A 26,287-nucleotide genomic window follows, 5' to 3' on the forward strand; every position below is an offset into this window, starting at 1 on the left:
TTATTGCTTTCTTTGATCATTGCATTGGACGTTCGGTTAAGGTTCTCCCGCTCTTGCTGAGTTTATGACTTGACTCCCATTAATATTGATATCCAAAACCCACGGTTAATATTTATGCTTTCAAAATGTATGCATTGTTTTATTAATTTTGGGATAAAAAGTAGGATTTTAATAATTCAATGACAAAAATTAAAACATTACTTCTTATATAGCCATTAATGATATAATTTACACGTAATTTCAGTTTTCATTCAAAATATATTTTAATTGTATTACGATTTCCTAGCATAATAGGTTTGCATCTTGATTTCAGTCAACTTTATGCGTCATATTCTTGGGAGTCCACTAAAAATTCCATTTCCATTCATCTTCTAACTCGTGTTCAATTGTTTCTTTTCATCTTTACTAATCAACACCCAGAAAACACAAAGCTACAACGATGAATGCCAAAAAATATATAATAGAAAATATTAGAGTAAATAAAAAATTGTCATATTTAATCATTCAATTTATTTTAATAAATAATATAATTAATAATAAAAATTTAAAAAAATAATTAATTATTAAAAGTTAAATTTCTACAAATTTAATATAATGGATTAATTGATGTTTTTTTCGACATATAAACTTATATAATAATATTAAGTGCAAAGAAATATGTGAAAAGCAATAAAAATGGTGGGGCCACGAGGATTAGCTTCATCAGTACCCAATCATGAAAACTTAACTAATTTAACATAAAATGCACTAATAAATTAGAATGTTTGATGAATTTACTGCCAAAATGCATGAAATCTTCCAGGGGAAAGTCAATAACTTTTGCTCTACTTTAGCCACGCCCTATATACCTATTGTCTTTATCATCATTACCTACACTAATTAGTGGGCCTTTGAGATACTCTTAGGGCAAAAAATAGGGCACCATCCGGACAATGTTCCCTACATCTGCTTTTTCCTACTCAACTTTTTCTATCATTTATATAAATAATGGTCATGTTCCGATGGTTTCCATTTCTTATCTATTAATAGACTATAATAATTCAGGAAATCTACAACCAAACCAACCAGCATAATAATTCAGGAAGCATCCTTTCATTCACCTACAACTACAACTACAACTACAGTGGTTATGGTATATTAATTAGTATAGCTAACCTTTAATAAAACATGGTGTTGATGCGATTATCAGTGCATGCTTGACAAACGGAGCAACATAGTGGCTCGGTGGTTGCAGGGGAACATTGGTTGGCTTTTGGGTTGGGTGGGGTTTGAGAGCCTCGTGAGGTGTGGGGTTATTCTTTTATGGTTTAATTCATAAATTACATCCTAAACTATACCTCTTTTCTCAATTTGGTACTTAAATTTGTTTTTGATAACAAGTGATACTTAAATTATTCCTTCATTATCCAAATCACTCAAACCTTAACACCATTAAAAAAAATCATTGACCAATTATATCGTGCCACATAGGCTTCCATGTGTTATTTTCCTTATTTGATAATTTTATATTAATATTAATATTTAAAATATATAAAAATATTTTTCACACAATATAGCTGTCCATCAAACAAAGATGAGACACAATATAATTGATCAATGATTTTTAAATATTAATATAATTAATTTTAATTAATATTATTATAAAATCGAGAAAATAACACATGGATGCTGATATAGCATGATATAATTGGTCAATTCTTTTTTAGAGGTGTGAAGATTTGGAGTGATTTAGATAATGGAGGAATAGTTTAAGTATCACATTTGACTAAAAAAAATAGATACCAAATTAAGAAAAGAAGTATAGTTTAAGGTGCAATTTGTGAATAAAGCCTTCTTTCTATGTTATATTAGAATGAAGTAGCCTTTTCTCTTATCCACTTGTTCTCAAAATTCTGCAACAAAAATTGGAATTTTCCCCCTTGTTTATTGGCCCAAGTGGCCACCAACAGACATATATTTGCTTCCCTTAATTTTGTTGTTTCAGAGCTTGGCACTACACCGCCAAGCCAACTGGTGTGCATAAACTTTAATAACTTCTCAATTATTTTCTGCTTTGCCGAACTCTCATTTGTTCCCTACATTTCAGTAGACTATCTATCTATGTATTTTATTTCTTTTAATATCTCTTTGGTTCCGATTACAAAATCTCGTAAATAGCTGACTGAATCTTAATTGAATTAGTATTAATATTAATATGAATTTGAATATGCTAAAATACAACCGTGTTAAAAGAATACCACATTTCAACTTGGTTTATGCCATTTTGGACCATACATATCATCCCTATTCATAAACAACTTATTCCTTGTTAAAACCATTTAGCACAATTAAAATGATGAAATTATTATTTGATAGTGTACTTAAAATTAAAGTATTATAAATAAATTCCAGAGGCAAAATTTTCCATTAAAAGAAAAACGTAAGAGTTTCATGTTAATTAGAGAAACCTTATGCAGGTTGTAAGTTTCATGTTTGGATAGTATAATATGAAAAAGTTGAAAGGGTTAAGCAATACCAACAAATCTAAAATTAGTTTTATATATAATATTTGTCTTCATCTGGAGATATAATATCCATTTCTATTCTACTGCTCACTAGCTGTCATTTTGACCTAAAGACGTCTCATCCCTTTTTCCTATAAAATGCATTCAACTCTTAGTTTCTGTACCACTCAGATGGCCAAGTATTTCTTTTCATTTCACTACTAATTCTCATTTAAATTATTTGACTTGCTTCAATATATTGTCAGACGTTGTAGTATTAAAGTTGCTGAATAATTTTGGTATAGTTTAAACACGAATAAAGCACCATAACATTATACTTTTGTTCAATTTTGTACTTTTGTAAGATAATAAGTTTACTGATTGTGTATTATTTATTGGTTCAGCCATTCATATTAGTTTTATTATATATAAACTTTAATTATAATTGAATGATATCTCTCCTACGATCAACCTTTTTATAACGGTTTCATTTGTCTACTTAGATTTTGTCTCTTATAGAGAAATGATTGTTATACACTTATAACAATATATTGTTATAGAGAGATAATCGTTGTAAACTTACCATCAAATTCATATCGTGAATTTCCATCAAAGAAATAAAGTTTGAATTTTTTTTTTGGTAATAAAATAGAGATTAATTGTTGCACTACAAATTGAGTTCCCATCAAGCCGAACTTGGTCAATGATTTCTGTTGGGATATCCTTGAACTTGATAGAACCATACGAGAACTTTTGCGTGCCACCAACTAATATGTTAGCTGTAGCATTAGCTTCTCTTGGAACCTTTTGTAAAACCACCTGCCACTTCCTACTACAAATTTAAAAGACGTTTAATAGATGCATGCATTATTGCTTTTATTCACATTTTCTTTTACATTCTTTCACATGATTAATTACAAAGTGTATAAATCTAATAAGTTCAGTTAATCAATATGAGTTATCAAATTAAAGTTTATCATGAGTTTCTAATTTCAAGTAATCAATTTATAAGTTTATGTTGTTCCAATTTATAATAGGATATTTAATTAGGGAACTTAAAATTTCTTGAATTGATGTTTTAATTCCACTCATTGAAGATTATTTTCATTTAATAAAATATGATTAATAGATTTTCCATGTGAAATTTAATCATTTTATTGAAATAATATTTTAATTAATATCATTTTATTTTAATAAATGATAATTAATAGACTTGCTTGTATGAAATATCTATAATTTTATTTAAAATTTAGAAAATATGCACTTATAGAGAACTAATTTAATAAAATGTACTTCATAACTATGGATGTCATAGTTATAAATGAAAAGCTATTATAGAAGATTAAAGTAAAGCATAAAAGATCGATTCTACTAAAAACTTGACTATTATAACGAAATGTTGTTATAGCGGTGGTCATTATAGAGAAGGTGACTATATTATTAAATATGTTATTGAGCTTCGTTAGGAGTAAATTGAAATTTGACTTAGTTGGGTAATATTGAAAATATTTTTACTTTACAAAATAAATTATATTAATAATACAATAATATAAATAGTAATATAATATGATTTAAACCCATACCTCTAGAGTGTGTTTGGATAAAAAATTTAAAAATTATGAGGTTTTTAAAATGCTAGCCATTTGTAATATTTAGAAAAAATCGATTATTAGAATTTTATAAACTATAAAATAATAATTATACCAAACATATAAAATACTCCATATGAATATCATTACATTTGTAAAATATATATAAATATTTTTAATACAATAAAATTTAAGTATATATATTAGAATTAAATAAATATAATTGTTGAAGTTTAATTTTTATCTTATATTAGGATGATATGTACTAAATCAAATAAAATCACGAGGAATTTAGAAAAGCGACCTCTTTAAGGTAGATTTTGAAAAATGAAATTAAGCTACTAAAATTTCTCTTGAAATTAGTTATAAAATTTGAAATTCTCCAAAATATTTTCATGAACAAGTAAATTCAATTTTAAAATTAAAAAAATTATACAAATAAAATCCTCCAATAGATCCCTCATCCAAATACAGCCCTATAATTTTTAATATTTGTATTTTATCATTTAGCTAAAACTTCATTTATTATCTATATCAGTTTTAATCTTTACTCACATTTGTATATGACTTGTACCCAAAACAAAGAGAGACTACAATGCAAATCACTATAGATTACAGTGCGTCGGTGACAATAAAAAGAGAGTTAATAAACAAATGAGGTGAACATCATAATCAGTAGAATAAGATTTTAAGAGAAGAAAACATAATCCTTCTTTGCAACTTTTAATTTTGAAAGATTACATGAATTAACATATACATATTCCCACATTTACTACCAAACTGTACCAAGTCTTATTTTATATTTTTTGTGTCAATACAACATTTTGATATATGTTTTACTTAATAACTAGTACTTGTTTGATAATAATTAACTGAAAAATAATGTTTTAATAATTTAATTTTTTAATTTTATTTTATAATTCATAATTTATAAAAACAAAGGAAAGAATTTATATATATATAAAAAGTTATTAACTAAGATTTTAATATCTGTATTTGCTTAGCATAATATGAATTGCTTTCTTCATTCTTTTTTATCTTTTGTTCCTTTTGGCCATAAATACAATTCAATGCTCAACAGACCATTGTGTTTAAAAAATATCTACATTCGAAATTGGACAGACAATTTTTGGCTCTTATGCCGGCACTAATCATAAAATTGAGATAAAGAAAGTCCACTAGCTAGAAACATATGCGTTTTTGGGTTGGATCTCTCGTCTAGTAGAATATCTGCAAAGAAAATAAAATTATGGAGGCCGTTCAAGCTTTTATTGTGAGATGCTTCCAATACTTAAAAGTCGACCAAGCTTTTGATAGCTATTACATTGTATATTTGAAGTCAATTTTATGATTGACTTGTCTATAACCTTGGAAGGATTTTTACTTGGCCAAATATTGTGCTTAAAGCTTTGTTGCTGTGAAGTAGGAGTTAAGGCTGTGCAAATTAGGAATCCCGTAATCTAGAGGAGGAATTTGTGTTGTGTGAAACATGTTACCATAAACCAATAGTTTGGATTCTTGTTATGTAATAGGACTTTAGGTTGCACAAGTATGATTTTGCTACTATACAGCAAGGGTCTAGGTTGCACAGAGAATGATTTCGTTGCTTGGGTGGGGGCAAGAGCTTGGGTTAGGTGGGGGAAGATTTTATTGCTATGGAGCAAGAGTTCAAGTTTAGCATGGTAGGAGTTTGAGCTATGTCGTGTAAGATTTCACTTATATGGAGGAGTTTGGGTTATGGGGAGTAGTATTTCACCATTGTGGAGAAGGAGTTGAAGATGCTTAGAGTAAGATTTGGGTTGCACGAAGCAAGAGTTTGGTATGTGTAGAGTGAGGTTTCATTGCTATGGAACATGTGATTGAGTTGCTAGAAGTAGGAGTTTGCTATTATGAAGTAGGAATTCACATTATTCAGAGAAGGATTTCATTACTTGGGTGGAAGCAAGACATTGGGTTAGGTGGAGGAAGATTTTATTGCTATGGAGTAAGAGTTCGGGTTTAGCAGAGTAGGAGTTCAAGCTATGCCGTGTAAGATTTCACTAATAAGAAGGAGTTTGGGTTATATGGAGTATGATTTTATCATTGTGGAGCAATAGTTGAAGATGCTTGGAGTAAGATTTAATTGTTATGGAGCAGAAGTTTGCATTGCTCGGAGTAGGATTTATGGAGCAATAGTTTAGGCTATACGAAACAACATTTTACTATTATCGACCTATAATTTGGGTTGCATGAAGCAAGAGTTTAGGCTAGGCAAACTAGAATCTCATTGTTATGAAGCAAGATTTTGGGATGTGCAGAGCGATATTTCATTGCTATGGAGCATGTGATTAAGTTGCTCAAAGTAGGGGTTTGCCATTATTAAGTAGGAGTTCGAATTACTTAAAAAAGGATTTCACTATTTGGGTGGGAGTAAGAGCTTGGGCTAGGTGGAGAAAGATTTTATTTTTATGGAGCAAGAGTTCGAATTTAGCAGAATAGGTGTTCAAACTATGTCGTGTAAGATTTCATTCATATGGAGGAGTTTGGGTTATGGAAAGTAAGATTTTACCACTATGGAGTTGGAGTAGAAGATGCTTGGAGTAAGATTTATTTGTTATGGAGTGGAAGTTTGCATTGCTCGAAGTAGGATTTATAGAGCAAGAACTAAGGCTGCAAGGTGTAAGATTTCACTATTATGGACCTAGAATTTAGGTTGCATGAAGTAAGAGTTTGGGCTAGACGAAGTATGATCTCATTGTTATAAAGCAAGAGTTAAGGATGTGTCGAACGAGATTTCATTGCTATAGAGCATGTGATTGAGTTGCTTGAAGTAAGAGTCTGTTATTATAAAGTAGGAGTTCGCATTACTTAGAGAAGAATTTCACTGTTTGGGAGGGAACAAGAGCTTGGGTTGTGTGGAGGAAGATTTTATTGTTATAGAGCAAGAGTTTGGGTTTAGCAAAGTAGGAGTTCGATCTATGTCATGTAAGATTTCACTAATACTGAGGAGTTTGGATTAAGATTAGGATTTCACCATTGTGAAGCACGATTTGAAGATGCTTGGAGTAAGATTTAATTGTTATGGAGCAGAAGTTTGCATTGCTCAAAGTAAGATTTATGGATCAAGATTTTAGGCTGCACGAAATAATATTTCACTATTATGGACCTCGAATTTGGGTTGCATGAAGCAAGAGTTTGGGATGTGCGGAGCGAGATTTCATTGCTTTTGAAGTCTTGTGAGAATTGTAAAAAATGCTTCATTTTTATTTTTGTGAAACTAAATCCCTATATATGCACATAAGATCCTTTACATATAGGCTTGATAGGCTCCTATAAATTAGGAAATGAAAAATCTTAACTAATATATAATATTAGTGTTTTAGGTAACTAATCTCCTAAGAATCAACTATCTTAACTAATATAGAATATCAATATTTTAGGTAACTAGTCTCCTAAGAATCAGCTATATAGTGTGATACAACTAATCACATGTCTAGATTGATTTCTTACACTCTCCATCAATCTAGGCAATATATGTTCACCAAACTAATTATATTACTTAGTTGAGTGAGATTAGGCCGGAACAAAGCTTTAGTTAAGATGTATGTTGCTTGTTACCTAGATGGGACATAGTTGAGCGAGATTGTCTAGCTTTCAATTTTCTCAATTATGAAGTTTTTGTCAACCTCCATATTCTTAGTTCGATCATGATCGACTAGATTTTTGGCAATTGCAATTGCTAACTGGTTTTCACACATGATCCTGATAGGATTCGATGTTCCAATCTTAAGTTCGTTTAGTAGTTTTTATAACCAAATTCCTTCATAGATGCCTAAGGCTAATGCATAGAGCTTGGCCTCAGCACTGCTACGTGCTACCATTTCCTTTTTTATTTACTACACCATGTCATTAGATTTCTTAAATAAATGAGCAATATCTAGATGTAGATTTTCAGTCACAATGAGATTATGTCACACTCAGTCATCTTTTAAGTCCCTAAATTAAAGGAAAGTTGGGATTAAATTGATGGATTAGTGAATTGTCGGCTTCACTGTGAATTTTAAAATTTTAGTGGTTGAATTGTGATTAGTTGGATTTCAATTCTGGTTTAGTATCAACCTTGGCATGAACTATCCTTTCTCAATGGATAGTTCACGGAAGGTCTGACTCCCTAGCATTAGGATGGCCTTCCAGAATCATTGCCTTCTCATCTCCACTCAAGAGCTACTCTCGTTGACGCACGATTTATTAGATCGCTTCTTGCGGTAACTTCGAGCAACCTCAGGCTGGTCTGGTCCCACTCGTTTGGAACCAATTACCTCCTTAGTGGGAGACAAAATAATTAGCAATGATTGGCTATAATAGACTAATAAGATCTTCCAAACTTTAGCTAAATATATGTGTGTGAGAAGAAAGATTTCTCTTGAATTTAACAGGTAATCTCCTTCTTATCTAGAACATCTTGTTCGATTGCTCTGAAGAAGAAGATGTTCAAGAAAGCTCTATATGAGGTGGTAAAGGTGGGGTTCAAAGTCTGGGAAGCCAAGAATTCGATAAGCTGGTAAGCTCTAAGCCTCCCTGTACTCGTGGGTTAAAGGAAAAAGAAATAAGAATTCTCAAAAAGATTATGTAAAATTTTGGATTATAGGTCTTAAGGTTTGAATATCTTTAAGTTCACCAATAAATGGTTGCTAAGCTTAACTTCTAGGACGAAGGAGGCTGTGACATTTGGACAAGCTAAGTCGTCGAGGATAAAGGAAGCGAGGTAAGTTTCTATACTCTACTTTTGGGTGATCAATGATGTTGTGTTTTTAGTTAAATTAACTCCATTCCTGTCCTGTGTTGTGTCCTAGACCATGGTTGTGTATAAAAGTGATGAATCTGTATGCTATGGATGCATAACCTCATAAAAGTATGTGAATGTTTGTAAGGATGCTTGCTAATTGTCTGGTGGTTACCTCACGATGTTTGGATATTTGGTGTATTGCGTGTTTGTAAATAACACCTTATTTTTGTGTGAAATGCTTGTTCATTATATATGCAAAGTATAGAGGAATATACCTTGACGGGGTATATGGAGATAGGAATAATTGGCACAGTAGAGGAATGGGCAGATTGAAATGGGAATTCAAGAGAGTTAAACAACATCGTGGAATGGTTAGCTAACGGCTCGCTAAAATAAAACTATGATGAAAGTTATTGACTAGTTCTTTAGGGCAACATCATGACGACAGTTTATAGGTTCCATAGAGCAAGACCGCGACAGCAGTCTACAGGCTCTATGGAGCGACACCGTGATGATAGTATATAGGCTTTATAGAGAAACACCTTAAAAGAGATATAAAAACTTTCGGAGTCAATAATCACGAAATAGTCTACTGGAACGGTAAATATATGAAAGTTTGCCAAGACGTTAAACATGGGATATACTGCATAAGGCCATAGCTTGGGTATGACAGCATGTGGAGTCCACCAAGGTGTTAAACATGGGTTAAAATGTGTAAGATCATATCTCAACTATGGCAACATATAGAGTCCTCCAGGACATTAAACATGAGTTCTTATTGAGTAAGACCGTGGCTGGGCTTATGGCGTTAGGAAAAGTTTGTCGGAATGGTGAATCAGGAAACTGATAGAGCCAGAAAAGGGAGATCATGGTAGAACTCATATGGAAAGTAGTATAGTTGGTCAGTTACGGTGCATTTTTGGATGCAGGTTAAATGGGAAAGTTGAAGCATCCACCAAATTATTACAAAGAAAGAAACTAGAAAATGACATTCTTAAGAAGGTAAGGAAATAGAAGAGACATTATGCTAAGGTATGGAGTATCTGCAGATATGAGTCCACAAGTTTTGGTGAACAAACCAAAATTAGGTGTGATGATGAGATGATTAAGCGAAACGTGAACCTAAGGGTCCGCAGGTAAAAAGGTTTACCATAGACAAATAGGTCTGCCAAGGTTCACTTGGAGTTAACGATTGCTCGAACAATCTGGCTAGTAAAGTCTACAAAAAATCTACAATGCGAAGGGATGTTTGACCAGGACGAGGTAACGCAGGTCAAACCATAGGGGTTAATAGAGGAAAAAGTCAGCTAAGGGCTAGCTTGGGCGGACAGTCTGTCAGAAATTAGTGAAGGATATGGTTTGTTAGGATATATCTATTAATTTAAAATTTTTAGAAGATTGGAACAAGGCAAACTAGAAGCTTGTGGCTATTTGTAAAATACAAATCCGCTAGGATGAAAAGGTGTCTAATCAGTTAGATTATCATCATGTTTAAATCTGTGAGATTTGAATGGGATGAATGGATCAGGGTAAGAATCTGAATTTAAGAACATAAGTGAAAGTCAGCCAGTAGTAGGCAACAAACCTTATACCCAAGTGTATTGTTGATTGTGAGAGAGTAAACTCGTATAAGTATAAAGGAATATGGGATTAGGTGGAATCAAGCTGGGACCATAGAAGATCATTTTCGTAAAGGTTGCATTTGCGTCTGAGATAGAGAATAAGTCTGCTAGTGGTGAACCACGAAAAATGGGCAAGGTGCTGACCATGTCGGTGGAATGCCAAGGATAGACAGGGAGTTTGAAATCTCTACTTAAAATTTTGTTCTTAAAGTTTCCAAATTATTGTTGTTAAGCTATTTTACAGAATATCACTAAGATCATTTGAATTTACGAGCTTACTGCCTTTTTACAAGATAAATGCTATGACTGTGAAATCAAGAGGAGGAACCAAGCTAGGCGCCACCGAATTTGAGGGTTAGGCGTGGAAGTCATACATGCTTATAGAGGGGTTCCCTTAGGGGCCACGCTTCAGGGATTAAATCGAATGTAACAATTTTAAAATTTTAAATTTAGAACTATAAATACTGCTAAGATTATAAGGCATTACCTTTTAAAACTTATATTTTTTAATATAGTACGATGTGTAATTTGAGTGTTTAAGAATGTAATAAGAATATAATCTGAAACATCGTTAAGTTAATTGGGTCTTCATATCATCTAGTACTTGGATCTAGTGATCGGTTCGGTATAGGGTGTTACAAATTTAGTGGTATCAGAGCTTCGATTTAGCTGATCCTCTGAACATGGAAAATCAGGAAATAACCCCCATAAGCAAGTTATGATAGATCTGACTTAGTCTCTTAGGTTATTATATAAGATTAACGTGTTATGGAAGTGGATGTAGTTGTGCAAATTATCAAAAGCCGACATTGGCATACTATTTCCGAATGGAATACAAGTGAGGAAAAATGTGAAAGGTGAAGAAAGATAGTAAAAGTAATATTCATTAACATAGGAAGAAGGATTTTTACAAGAGACATGAACATTTTAATTCTTTTCTGGAGCGAACTCTTCTGAAGAATCAGGGTCAGATGCTTCCACGTTTTGAGCATGGAATAGTTCTCCAGATCCTCTCCACTCCCTCTGAAATTCCTTCCAGCTAGCTCCTGAGAGGTTGTAAGCGTCGAAGCCAAGGTCTATGTTGGTAAACTAGCGCATGCAGTTGAAGTTTACTTGACTCAAGTCAATGGGACCCACGGCAACATGTGTGTGCAGGATCAGGTTAGCCCTTAACTTAGGCGGATAATCCTAAATGTCATGCTGGGTATCAGCCTTATACTTCTCCAAGGACTCTTTATTCTCTTTCTTAATACATTCCCTCTCGGTGAGATGTTACTTCTCTAGAGTCTCAAAGGATTGCTATTTGGTTTCCCAGACGGACACAAACTTAGAAAGCTCAGCAGTTTGTTGGATAGATCCTTCATATGATTGGCGGAGTTGGGTAAGGGAATGCTCGCCACAAAGAAGGGCCCTCTTAAACTCTACCCGTTTGGCCTTAGTTTCAACACAAGCCTTTTAGAGAGCCTAATTCACAAGGCCACAGTCCACGGATAACATGGAGAAGGAACCAGCTAGATTGAGGAGAGTGGTCTTGTAAACATTAGAAGAAGGGAAGGAAGGATAAATGAATTCTTTCAATTCCTGGGACAGTGCCCTGTCCTATTTCTGTTGGACAGCAAAGGGAGTGAAGGGATACTGACCCACGTCGATATGTTTTCGCCAGGAGAAAAAGGTATGACCTTTCCTGAAATGGGGAGTGTAATAGAATGTGCCAGTAGGGAATTGTGGGGAGCTTGGCACTAAGTGTTGAAGTCCACGGGAAAGGGAGATAAGGTGGTAACAGGAGGGTCTGCAGCATTGGCGAACTCCACGGGAAGATTGGAAAGGACCGAAGGAAGGAACAGAGGGCGTGTTGTGGAGTCAGATGTTGAGATTGTTGTCATGGGCACTAGAGGAGGAATAGGGGGATTCACCCTTTGGAAGGATAGGTTACTTGCTAGTCCTATGGTGGGTCAACCTGTTGTCGCTCCTCTCCCCAACATTAGAGGACCCCCTTTTGAGTCTCAACCTCTTTCGACTACTGGTGTTAGCTCGCATTTTTGAATAAACTGCATCCATGGCCTACTACTGAAAACACAAAATATGTAGACTTTTTTAGCACCTTTTGAGCTCTAATTCATGTAGTTTCATAGTAATTTTTGTCTAAAATTATATTTTAATTATAAAATAATTACTTTGCACTTAAATAATTAACATATTGAATTTTAATTATTTTATAATAAATTTACACTAATTTGATTTATTTTCGATAGTTTTGCACAAAGAGAAAAAATCGGTTCGACAGTCACCTCGAGAGGCTTGAATCGTTAGGGCAATTTTTGCATCGAGTGAATCAAGAGTATGGCTAATTAATTTTTCAGCCAAGGACGGTCCAAAAATATGTATTGAATATAGGCTTGAAGAATAAAAAGGGCTCAAATTGTGTTAAGTAGAAAACTGATCCATCAAGGACTTGGCAGCACAAACCGTCCATAAAGCTGACCCAACCAGCTTACTTAACTGATTTTATTAATTTCAAAACAACCCTTGAAGTTTCCTTTATTGTCATTCAAACCCCTCCTCTTTTCGTGCATTTTATTTTTAGCCTAATTCAAACTTGCACCAAGCATGGCTGGCCAAGGGAGAATGAGTGGCTAATATTTCTTTGCTATTTTTAGTAGCCATCTCCACCTATATTTATCCCTTTTCCCTTACTCATTTTACATCCAACACACATTTCTTCACTTCACTCACCTTTCTCTCTTCCATTTCCCTCTTGTTTTCCCATTTTCTTTGTCCTCCTTCCCTTGCCGATTTCCCTCTTGAAAAAGAGCTTGCACACCCCTTGAGTAGCAACATTCAAGTTTTTATGAAGGCCTTGGACTGATAGGACGAGCAGAGAAGAAGAGGAGCACACTAGTCTGGCTTCGAAGAAACACCGGGATTTGTTTCCTAATTCCTTTCTCTTTACTTTTCTCGTTTATGTTGTGATTATGATTATGAATATTTTTTGTGTTATTATTCTTGATTTAATTAAAATGAATTTAATTTAATTCACGTTAGATTGATTGCATTCTATTCGGTTAAATTATTAAAATCATGTTTGTGTTGTTATAGGCCTTGGTAAATTGTTCAATTAAATAAAACCATGCTTATGTTATACGCATTATAATTGTAAGCTAATGAATGAATTAATTATTAACCGATTTAAATTATAATTAATTGACATAGTATTTAATTGGTGCATGTTTAATCTTCTAAGGTAGTTGAGGGTTAAATTAGCGACGGTATTCAACGATACTTTAACATTGCATAACTAGTAAGATTATTGCGATTAAATTGTTTCAATATAAGAATCTGTTGTTACATCACTTAATCTTAGACTTTCTTATGAACATTGATTAATTGTTTGAATTGTCATAAGAATATGTTCAAGAGATTAATTAATTTAGTATGTATATGCATTAGTTAACAAAATACCAAGTTGCCGCGAAAATATTCGTAACAACAAGAACACGGATTAGTAATTATAAGTTAAGGAATGTAATTGATCTAACACATTTATATCATATTGATTAAAACTCATATTTTTGAAATCATGCATTGGAATTTTTACTTATTTTCTCGGTTTAATTACTTAGTTAATTTTTAGTTTTTAAATCACTTCTTTAAATCAACATATTTTTCCTTCACCAAATTGTTTAAAGTTGCATTTCATAAATATTTTTCTTTCACAGTCTCTGTGGGTACGATAACTCGACATTTACTTGTCACTTTATTACTTGATACGATTGTGTACAGTTGCACATTTCTGTCATTCTAAGTTTTTGGCGTTGTTGTTGAGAAATGTTTTAAAAGACATTACTTGTGAAATTGTTAATTTTGCATTTTGATTTATTTTTCTATTTAATTTTAATTTATTTTCTATGATTGTTTTGTGTGTTTATGAGTATTGATCGATTTATCAACTTACTCCTCGTAGATTCTTAAATTGAAAGGACTTTTTGACAAAGAAGAAGACAAGAAACTTAAAGAAGGACTAAAGAGATAAACCTTGAGAACCAGAATTAAAGAAATGGAGCAAATCTTGCTCAAAATCCTATCCCTATTTGCTGATGATAGGGATAGAGCTCTAAGACAGTATGTCGTGCCATTGTTTCATAAGCTTAATGCGGGTATTAGGAGACTTGAAATCGAGGCGAAACAATTCAAATTGAAGCCATTCATGTTCCAGATGCTTCAGAAAGTGGACCAATTCAGTGGAATGCCGACTGAAGATCCTCACCTTCACCTTAGATTGTTTATGGAGGTAAGTGACTCCTTCAAATTAGCCAGAGTACCCAAAGAAGCACTAATCTTAAAGTTGTTCCCATTTTCACTAAAAGACAGAGCTCGAGCTTGGTTTAACTCATTGCCACCAGATTCCATCACCACATGGTAAGAGTTATCAGAATGATTCCATATGAAGTACTTCCCACTTAGCAAGAATGCTAAGTTATGGAATATAAGCACTACCTTTCAACAGATGGATGATGAGTCCTTTTATGAGGCTTGAGATAGATTTAAAGAACTATTACGAAGATGCCTACATCATGGAATCCTACATTGCATCCAATTAAAGACGTTCTATAACAATCTCAATGCTCATATGAGGATGGTAGTAGATGCTTCTGCTAACGGTGCTCTCATTTCTAAGTCTTATAATGAGGCTTATGAAATCATTGAGAGAATTTCCAGAAACAATTACCAATGGCCAACCAATCAAGTAGAGTCAGAATACATGAAGTGGACGCTCTCACTTCACTCGCATCTCAGATATCTTCGATATCCTCAATGCTTGAGAACTTTACTACTAATGGATTTAATAATTTTGTAGCTTGACCACCGAATCAATTAAAAAATGTAGCCTGTGTTTATTGTGGAGAATGACACTTGTTTGAAGAATGTCCATCAAACCCAAAATCCGTGTATTACATGGGTAACCAAAACCAAAACTGAGATAGGCAAGGATAACAATCCAATTTTTATAACCCATCTTGGCGAAACCACCCGAAGTTCTCTTAGAGTAACTAAAGGGCTAGACCCAGTAACACTTACTCACAACCTAGACCAACCCAACCATCTGGATTTACCCAAAAAATTCAGAAACCACCTGAAGTTGAACCTTTTGGATAACCTGTTGAAGGCATACATAGCGAAAAATGATGCATTGACCCAAAGTCAAGTAGCCACATTGAAAAAATTGGAAATACTAAACTTAGGAACTGACCATAAGGCGCTTTTTTTAGTGATATGGAGAATCCAAGAAATATGGGGAAAGAGCATTGTAAAGCATTTACACTGAGGAGCGGAAAGACATTAGATCCCAACACTGTCAAAGTTGAAGAAGAGCCAACTGATGCTCGAGATAAAGTTGAAGTTCAACCAAGTGTTGAAATTCTAGCGTTACCAGAACCAGGATCTACAAAATATGATAAGGTAACTTTTGACCTAGTTAATTCTGATAAACTAACACCTTTTTTAGATGTAGAAGTGCCACAACAGATGAAGTGCCCAGTTCAAGTTAAGAATCCTCCACCACCCTACCCTCAAAGACTTCAGAAGCAGAAGTAGGAAATCCAGTTCAAGAAATTTCTAGACGTATCCAAGCAACTTCATATAAACATTTCATTGGTAGAAGCACTTGAGCAGATGACAAACTATGTTAAATTCATTAAGGATATCTTGGCCAAGAAATGAAGACTTGGAGAATTTGATACGGTAGCTCTGATGAAGGAATGTAGTGCATATCTACAAGATAAACTACCTCCAAAGATTAAGGACCGTAAATGTTTTACCATACCTTGCAACATTGGAGCAACTTATTGTTGTAAGACACTATGTGATTTGGGTGCCAGCATCAACTGTTAGAACGTCGGTACCCTCATGGCGCAGTGAAAATAAATAATAAAAATAATTCTGACGATCTAACCCATGGATCCATGTGTGAGGAACAAATCGGGTGAAATAATGGTTTCAAAATTACCGTAATTTCAATCTGAGTAGACAGCGACGCCTCAACAATGAAATCTCTAATCTACTATCGAACCAAGCCGCAACCTTCTATGATTTCGACCTCTACGTAATCCACCCAGTTTGATAATGAATGGAAGAAAATCTCCAAAACTGTTTTGGAGAATACTTTTCTTGACGGCTGCTAGACCTCACAAGCAAAAAAAACGTAATTTTTAGGGTTTTTTTAATTGGTATATCCATATTTTTCACCCTTTTATAATTGATATATATAATGAATCATAATTCATAAATTTTTTATCTAAACATAATAATCATAATTAAAATAAATAAATATAATAATGCTTTTTTAACCAAAAATTATAACTACATTAATTATAACAAAGATTTCGGTAAATTATATTTATTTAAATTTATATACAAACCAAATTCATATAGTAATAGAATTATGTTCTCATTTTGTGTACAACATCCTTGAACATATAATATGTTCAATATTTGATTGCCCAATTAAATTAATTTAATTCATGTGACAACCAAACACAATACCAACTATGTTTTATTCCGTTCATTTCAACCATAGGGTGTGACCCTGTAGGTTCTTGTAACATTAGCAGTAATACTAGAACGATTCTAATGCTACAAACAATGAGTGGCATCTAGCAATGCATCATTGCTACCTAAGTTAAAAGAAGTCATGATTCGACATAATTTTTTTGTGATTAACCTTTCATGCATTAATCCTTAAGTCCTTTTATCTCTGGAATGGACATAAGTCATGGAATAGTCACACTTGCATAGTCCATCCCATGTTCCTTGATATCTTGAGTAGACTATGATATACAAACAAGTATGACATCTCATATCAACTTATTTTAGCATGGCCATGCATTTCTAGTCTCACTCAATCAAGTGGCCTAAGATATTACTCCCATTATGTAGGAGGGACTTATCCTATATTGATCAACCATATCCATTTACATAGATTGTGGTATATCCAACATCAGCCTTTATAGAACAACCAGTTACGATGTACGTTTGATTGTATCAAAATATACAACTCACGATGTTGGAATAATGATGATCTCAAGTCTGAGGATCATATACATATTAATCACTATGAGTAATGTTGTGACAATTACATAATAATCCAAGAAACATACTCATAGCGGGCCAGTCCAATATGTTGTTCTCTAACACACATATTCATGCATTGATTTTGACACTCCGTATCAATGACAACTCTTTATCATCAATTAACTACATGTTAGCCTTAATGCATTATTGTTGTCCTAGCCAACAATAATACTTGACTAAGGACCTTTTAAGAATAATCATATTATTCTCAGGACATTATTATAAAACAATTTATTTATACACACAGAAAAGAAACTGAAATAATAATGGTAACGCCTTATATTAATAAACATGATAAATCAAGTATGTTATTACAACCATCTCATGAGTGATCTTTGGGCATACTCTTACATCAACTTGATTCTCATTTCCATATTTAGAAAGTTGGGGATAGGTGAAGTTAGACCTACTACGGTCACACTTTAGTTAGCATATCGATCTTTAGCACATCTAGAAGGAAAAACTGAAGATGTATTGGTATGTGTAGATAAATTTATTTTTCTTGCTGACTCTATTATTTTAGACTTTGAAGAAGATAAGAAGGTCTCAATCATTCTAGGAAGACCTTTCCTAGCAACTGTAAGGACCCTTATTGATATGCAAAAGGAAGAGCTTACCATACGCGTTCAGGACTGTAGAGGCCCAATTTTATCTGGCCCAAGTTAAAATAAAAACTGAAAAATAGAAAAATAAATAAATGTCTATTAATAACAAACAGTCCATTTACAGGCCAAAATCCTAACCAAAACCCATCTAGCCCAATTGCCTAAGTAACCCTACAAGCCCAAACACTAGCCCAATAGCCCAATAGCCCAAATCTTAAAGTAACAGAAACCCTAATTTCACCCCTAAGAGCTTTGGCGTCGTTCTTTCGCCACGTTAGCAAACAAGCCGCCCGAGGTTTCTCTGCCTTCTTTTATTGAAACGGCAAGGCGCGGCTCCCTAGCGTTGTTGACCTTGCCACGAACACCTGCAAAAGAAAAAAAAAGACAAAAGGACTGAAAGCAGAAGCAGTAGAAACAATAAAAAAGAAAACAAAATGTATTCTATAATATTTTTTGGCTATAAAAGCCATAACGATCATGTGTAATTTTCATAAGAGGCAATCAAAAGAGAATACAAAAAAGAAAAACCAAATCCAAAGGTAGTCCCATCTTTTTCTTATTTTTTGTTTTCAAAAATATAAGAAAAATAAAACAAAAGTTTATTGTGGGAAGCTTCTTGCAGATTTGAAGGGCCTCCGAACCATTTAGGGATCCTCGACGACTTCATCGGAGAAGAGAAGCTGAAGGGTTTCTTGATTTCCAGTCGAGTTTCGACTAGATTCCGGAGGATCTAACCTTAGATCCACAACCTACTCGAAAAGAGGATCGAAAGGGCCTATTTTGGGGAACTCCGGCTACCGGAGGTGGCGGTCTCCGTCCTCGATGACCGGTGGCCACGGCGGAGACCCATCATCCTTTAGCTGGACATGGAGATGCCCTTAGAGAAAAAAAGAAAAGAAAGAAACCATTTTTTTAAAATTGTTTGAAACTGATTTTTTAAAATAATTTTTTGACTTAAACAAGGTCACCTAAATAATTCTGTTTCGTTGTGGCCCTAAATGCCCAAAACGACGTCGTTTTGAGGGTCGATTCAATGATCCGATCCGGATCCCCTGGGATCCGTATGTTTTCTTGGGAGGGTTTAGTTCTTGCCCTAGTCCTTTCGCCTTTAAGTGCTTTTCAATATGGTCCTACTTCTGGTCCTTTTGTTTCTTTTTTTTAAATTATACCACTTAATTTTAATTTTTTTTCATTTTAGTCCTCTGACCATTGACCACTCCTGGAAATGGCATGTGTACTGGGGTTTAAGAAAATTTCCCATTTGGTCCCCGTACCTTTCGCATATTTTAATTTAACCCATTATTTTTCTGTAATTTCTTTCCTCATATTATTTTTCTATTTTATTTTTCAATCTAGTGCTTTATTTATTTAATTATGCTCCTTTACTTACCTTTATATTATTTTCAGCATTACAAATTTATATTATTCGCATTTATCCCTTTTTTTAACTATGCATTTTTATTTTTATTTTTTTATCCTTATGTAATTATTATTTTTATTTATGTTGGTATTATGGTATTAATCATGCCGTAACTATGGCCATTATTCTAATGAATTAATATTATTGTTACTATTATAGAAGTATTATTATCTATTAGCATAATTACTATTACTTTTATCATCATGTTATTATATAATTATTTTGCCCTTTTTTTACCCATGTAGTTATTTCATTTCTATCCATTGATTTATTTTTACCATTGTCATATACATGACTTGTTTAAATATATTCATTCATTTTGTGCCTACACCCAAATAAATTAAATGTACATTGCTTTAAGTCTTATATTCGTTTTACCTGACGTATAAGAAATAATTAAAATTGGGGCAATTTTCATTATTTTTAGAATTTGAGGAGTCGTGCTCCTAACTTATGGAGTATTGTCTCTTTCTAAAATCGAAGCAATCGAATATCCTATTTTAAAATAAAAAATGAGATTTAAGTAATGATCAAATGGTGATTATTCTTGTTTTCGAGGATTCAAAGCATTGTGCCCTAACGTACAGGGCATGATCATTTCTTTTCGGTTAACTCGAAATATGGCCTTTTCGTAAAATTTAATTTAGTTAAGCGATATTTTAATAAAAGAAGGGAACATCGTGCAAAGAGGGATCGTATTTTAAATTCTCTTCGAATTTTCAATTTTCGACACTAAGACATCAAGTAATCAACTAGGTACCAATTTTGGGCGTCATAAGGCTGCTAATCCTTCCTCACACGTAACCGACTCCCGAACCCACTTCTTGGATTTTGTAGACTGAAAATTATCAATTTAATAAAATTTTTATTAAAACGACCAAGTTTCAAGGTGATCCGATCATACCTAATAAAAAGGTTTGGTGGCGACTCCATTCTCATTTTAAAATAAAAAGTTGATTTCGAAAAAGGTTTTGACAACTTGGCAACTCCGCTGGGGACAAAATAAGAGAGTCAAGCCGCGAGTTGATTACTATTTGTTCTTTTTGTCAAAAATTGATAATTTGTTTTAAATTAACGATCCCTTCATTGGATTGAATTCTTCATGTTTTGTCTTTGTTATCTCGGGTTACATAGCGATCTAATATATCTGTTTTTTTTTGTTTGAGAGTTTCTCTTTATATGTTTTCATATAAATTGCATTACATAATCGTTCCATTTTACCCTTTTTAAGTGGGAGTGGGAAGCTATTCCTTTATGAGGTCTTCACCTCCGTATAGGATAATGGATCGCTTTTCGGATATATCTGTACCTATGTTTTCGTGAGGTCTTCACCTTCGTACAGACATAGGGAAATGTATTCCCCTGAATTGAACTCAGTCTGTTTGAGCCTATAATGGGTGAGGATTAAGGAATCTGCTGGTTCATGTACCCTTACTTTAGAACCAAACCGCATGTAATGAGCCCTAAGAACCTACCCTAAGTATTACCATATCAAACCTTTAAAGGTCACCCGAATAGATTACAAAGGAGAGATGCTCTATTTATGTTTTTTTTGCTTTGTATTAAAGTTTTATACAATATGTACTGACTTGTTTCGTTTCATTTTGGGTATGGTTGTATTGCATTTTCATCTTTAAAAAAGGGTGTTGATTCGTGTTAAGTTGCTAAATAGAGAGTTTGTCATGGAAAAGGCGTTTCTTGATAAAGTGGAAGTATCTATTTTATGTAAAGAAAATCGATTTCTAGTAAAGTTATTCTAATGGAATTGGATTAGAATCAACACCTTTTTGCACGCATCTTTTCCATTCATTAACATTACATTTTAATACATGCAATAAATTTTATAAAATCCAAAAGTGCGTCGAGTTCAGAACTCTAGTACAGAGCCTGATGGATTAAAGAGTTGGAATTCTTTGAAGAGAGAACTAAAAAAAAAGAAATGAAAAAGCTATCAAGAATTTGTTCCCACATCCTCGAAAGTGTTTTGAACAACTGGACTGTGGAGTAGATCCCTATAGTTTCCAAGACCATTTTAGAGTAATATTCAGAACATACTATTGCTCTAAGCCTGGGAGAAATAGGGATCCTTTTGCGAAAAAGGCGCATATTCATTATTTTAATGAAAATAATACATTTTTATGTCTCATTTGGCGAACACTTCACTATCTCTTTCATTTATACTCATACCACACAATTAATTATTCTTAAATTCATTTGTTCCTTGGGTCTCCTCTTATTCCTATAATAGGTCTCCGGATATCAATGACATGAGTGACGTTGCTGTTAACTCGGAGTCTCCTTTTGAGCAAGATATGTGTCTCGAGGAACCTTAGAACTTTGAAGATGAGTAAGATTGTAACTTTGAAGATGCGAAAGATGAGAAGCAAATCCTACCTCAGAAAGAGTCAATGGAAATTGTGAGCTTAGAGGATGAACAAGAAAAGAAAGAAGTGAAAATCGGAACTTGCATCACTACGGAGACAATGCGAGACCTCGTTGAGTTACTCCAAGAATTCAAAGATGTCTTCACCTGGTCGTACAAGACATGCTTGGTCTAAGTACTGATATCGTGGTACACAGGCTTCTGATAAAGGAAGAATGCAAATTGATTCAGTAGAAACTCCAAAGGATAAGGCCAGACATATTGTGGAAAATAGAAGAAGTCAAAAACAGTTTAACACTGGTTTCCTTCAAGTGGTCAAATATTCAGAGTGGGTAGCCAATGTAGTCTCCGTCCCTAAGAAAGATGGAAAAGTGTGAATGTATGTAAACAAGGCTAACCTAAAAGATAATTTCTCGTTGCCCTATATCGATACTTTAGTGGACAACACGACAAGTCATTCACTAGGATTTGCAGTCGATGAGAAAGGGATTGAGATTTACCCAGATAAAGTAAAAGTCATACAGGAATTACCATCACCGCGTACCCGAAAGGAAGTTCAAGGTTTCTTAGGAAGATTAATTATAATGCCTGGTTCATTTCACAACTGACTGAGAAGTGTGACCCCCATGTTCTGTCTCCTTCAGAAACATGACCTAGGTGTGTGGGATGAGGAATGTTAGAAGACCTTCGACAAGGTCAAACATTACCTGTCCAATGCCCTAGTGCTGATGCCACCTACCACAGATAAACCACTGATACTGTACTTGGCAGTATTTGGAAATTCTATGGGATGCATACTTGCCAACATGATGAGTAAGAGAGGAAACAAAGAACGATATATTACCTCGGTAAGAAGTTCACTGAATGTGAAACAAGATATTCATCAATTGAGAAGTTGTGTTGTGCCTTAATCTGGACAACTTAGAGGCTGAGATAGTACCTATTGTAGCATACGACTTGGCTCATCTAGAAAATGAATCCTCTAAAGTACATGATGGAGTCGACTGCATTGAATGGAAGAATGGCTCGGTGGCAAATTTTGTTCTCCCAATTTGATATAATCTATGTGAACTAGAAGTCAGTAAAGGGGGGTGCAATAGCAGATTTCTTAGCTAGCAGAGCTCTAGAGGATTATGAGCCTTTAAATTTTAATTTCCCAAACGAGTATCTAATGTATGTTGCGACCACTGAAGAAGGTGCTTTAGAAGAACATCCCTAGAAGCTAAATTTTGACGAGGCCTCAAATTCCATGGGTAACGAAATTCGGGCAGTCTTAGTATGCCCAGACAGAGATTATTATCCTTTCACGAGTAAACTTGACTTTGATTGGACAAATAACATGGCAAAATACGAAGCATGTATCACAGGTATTCCTCCAGCTATAGAATGCAAGATCAATGTGCTTGAGGTATATAGGGATTCTGCAGTAGTGATCTATCAACTCAAAGGTTAATGGGAGACGAGAGATCCCAAGTTGATCGATTATTAAAGGCTGGTCCTGAGTTAATTAAGGAGTTTGATGACATCACCTTCTGCTACCTCCCGTGAGATGAAAATCAGATGGCCAATGCCTTGGCTACCTTAGATTTCATGATTAAAGTGAACAAACAAGAGGATGTAAAACCTATCTAGATGAGTATTTATGAGACTCTGGCCCATTGTTACATCATCTAGGAAGAAGAAAAGGATGATCACCCTTGGTACCACGACATACTGCAATATGTAAAGAACCGTGAATACCCTGAGCAGGCAACCATGAACGATAAAAGGACACTAAGGAGACTGGCTAATGAGTATGCCTTAGATAGCGAGATCCTATACAAAAGAAGAAATTATCAGGTGTTACTAAGATGTGTCGATGTTGTCGAGGCTAAGAAAATCCAAGAAGAAGTCCATGAAGGTGTTTCCAGAACACATGCTAATGGTTTCACAATGGCCAAGCAAATTATAAGATTCGGATATTATTGGTCCACCATGGAAGGGGATTGTATCAATTATGCCAAGAGATGTCATAAATGTCAAATTTATGAAGACAGAATTCATGTGCCGGCCTCACATCTTCATGTTATGACTTTTCCATGACCTTTTCTCTATGTGGGGCATGGATGTCATTAGGCTGATCTCGCCTCGTCAAAAGCTTCTAATGGGCATCGATTCATCTTTTTGGTCATCGATACTTCACAAAATGGGTAGAAGCCGCTTCTTATGCCAATGTCACGAAGTCAACAGTCAGCAGTCAACAAATTCTTGAAAAGAGAAATCTTATGTCTATATCGAATGCCAAAAAGGATCATATCTAACAATGCATTGAACTTGAACAACAACATGATCGTGGAGGTCTGTAGTCAATTAAAGATCAAACATCACATCTCATCACTATATCGTCGAAAAATGAATGGCGCAGTGGAGGCATCCAATAAGAAAATTAAAAGGATCGTGGGGAAAATGACAGAGACCAATAAAGATTGGCACAAGAATTACCATTTTCCCTATATGCTTATCAAACGTCTGTCAGAACCTCCACCAAGGCAATGCTTTTCTCATTGGTTTATGCAATGGAGGAAATTTTACCCATTAAAGTCGAGATTCCTTCACTCTAAGTTTTATCAGAGTTAAAGTTAGATGAAAAGGAATGGATCCAATCTCGATATGATCAGTTCAACTTGATCAAAGAGAAGAGGCTAAAAGTTATCCGTCATGGTCAGATGTACCAAAAATGAATGATGCGAGCTTATGACAAAAAGATTCGCCTTAGAGAATTCTATGAGGGGGACTTGGTGTTGAAAAAAATTCTTCCCATACAAAAGGACTTTAGAGGAAAATGGATGCCGAATTGGAAGGACCTTATGTGGTGAAAAGGGTCTTTTATGGAGGAGCATTGATTTTGACCAAGATGGATGGCAGAGATTTGCCCAACCCTGTGAATTCAGATTCAGTCAAAAAAATTTTCACCTAAAAAAATAAATGGAAGAGGCCAAGGTGAAAACCCACAAAGGGCGTCTTGAGACAAAAAGAGTTTTGAGTTGAAAACCCGAAAAGGGCGGCTTAAATTTTGATCGAAGATTGGGCATATGGTAGTCTTGTTCCTCAGAGGTAACAAGGAGGAGAAACTTTGCATCTTGGAGCATCAACGGAGTACTCTAGACCTCCTAGATACATATCAGGCTCAAAATGGTCTTCAAGAAGTTTGTACGGAAAAGCTCATGCTGCGATATTTGGGGCACCCAGTCTCATTTTTACCCACTTTGTGTTCTAGCAATGTTTGCCACTTTGATTAATCTTTTCATTAAGGGCTTTGCTCCCAATAAATTTTAAATTTTAGTCTTATTCATTTTTACGACCTTATTCAAGCATTTTTGCATTGAAATAACGGTTAGTGGACTAACAATTTCAAATTATAAAAGGATTTCTGCATATCACTCTAAAATTTTCTAAATAATACAGGGACTTAAAACAGGACCACTAGTTAGAATTAACCAAATTTGAAAGTTGGAAAGATATTGGAATGAATAGCCCAAATTGTGATTACCTCTTTGAGTTTTCTGTCAAAGATACCAGACCTGAACAAGAAGGCATGGTAACACATCAATGATAGAACCTTGGCGAACAACGAGCAGTGTCAACCTAAGCACTAAAAGGGGATTATTCACAAAAATGAAATTTTGCATTCATACAAATATCATTCATATATATCTAGTTAGGAGCATGTGATTCATTCTGATCATAACATCCTAATTGCTTAGCATAAAATATAAGCCTATGAAATAGATTCTACAGGTTTTGTTCCCTAGAGAGTGGTGTAACAGATCGGTGAAATCTCAAATCCTATACCCTTGAAGTAGTAGTGGGTCAGATTGAAACTAAAGTGACGAATCTTCTTTGCCTGAAGTTGTAGTGGAGCAAGATGAAACTATAAATCATATATCTCTGAAGTTGCAGTGGATCGGATTGAAGATACAATTCTTATACCCCTGAAGTTGCAGTGGGTCGAAATGAAATTATAGTGGTGAATCTTATCTCCCTAAAGTTGCAGTGTAGCAAGATGAAGCTACAAATCCTATATCCCTGAAGTTACAGTGGATCAGATTGAAGCTACAATTCCTATACATCTGAAGTTACAGTGGGTCAAAATGAAACTACAGTGACAAATCCTATATCTCTGAAGTTGTAGTGGATCAAATTGAAGCTGCAAATCTTATAACCCTAAAGTTGCAATGGGTCGGATTGAATCTACCATAGTGAGTCTTATCTCCCTAAAGCTGTAGTGGAGCAAGATGGAGCTACAAATCCTA

The 26,287-nt window shown here is 34.2% G+C and overlaps 1 non-coding gene across 1 annotated transcript; it reads right to left on the minus strand.

Annotated features, from left to right (window-relative positions):
* Positions 1-14,925: 14,925 nt before the first annotated feature.
* Positions 14,926-15,037, minus strand: LOC128040226 (small nucleolar RNA R71). Its single transcript, XR_008194884.1, has one exon. It is a non-coding gene; the product is annotated as a small nucleolar RNA R71 (small nucleolar RNA).
* Positions 15,038-26,287: the final 11,250 nt, after the last annotated feature.

The sequence above is a fragment of the Gossypium raimondii genome, chromosome 3 (genome assembly GCF_025698545.1).
Source record: "Gossypium raimondii isolate GPD5lz chromosome 3, ASM2569854v1, whole genome shotgun sequence".
Lineage (NCBI taxonomy): Eukaryota > Viridiplantae > Streptophyta > Magnoliopsida > Malvales > Malvaceae > Gossypium > Gossypium raimondii.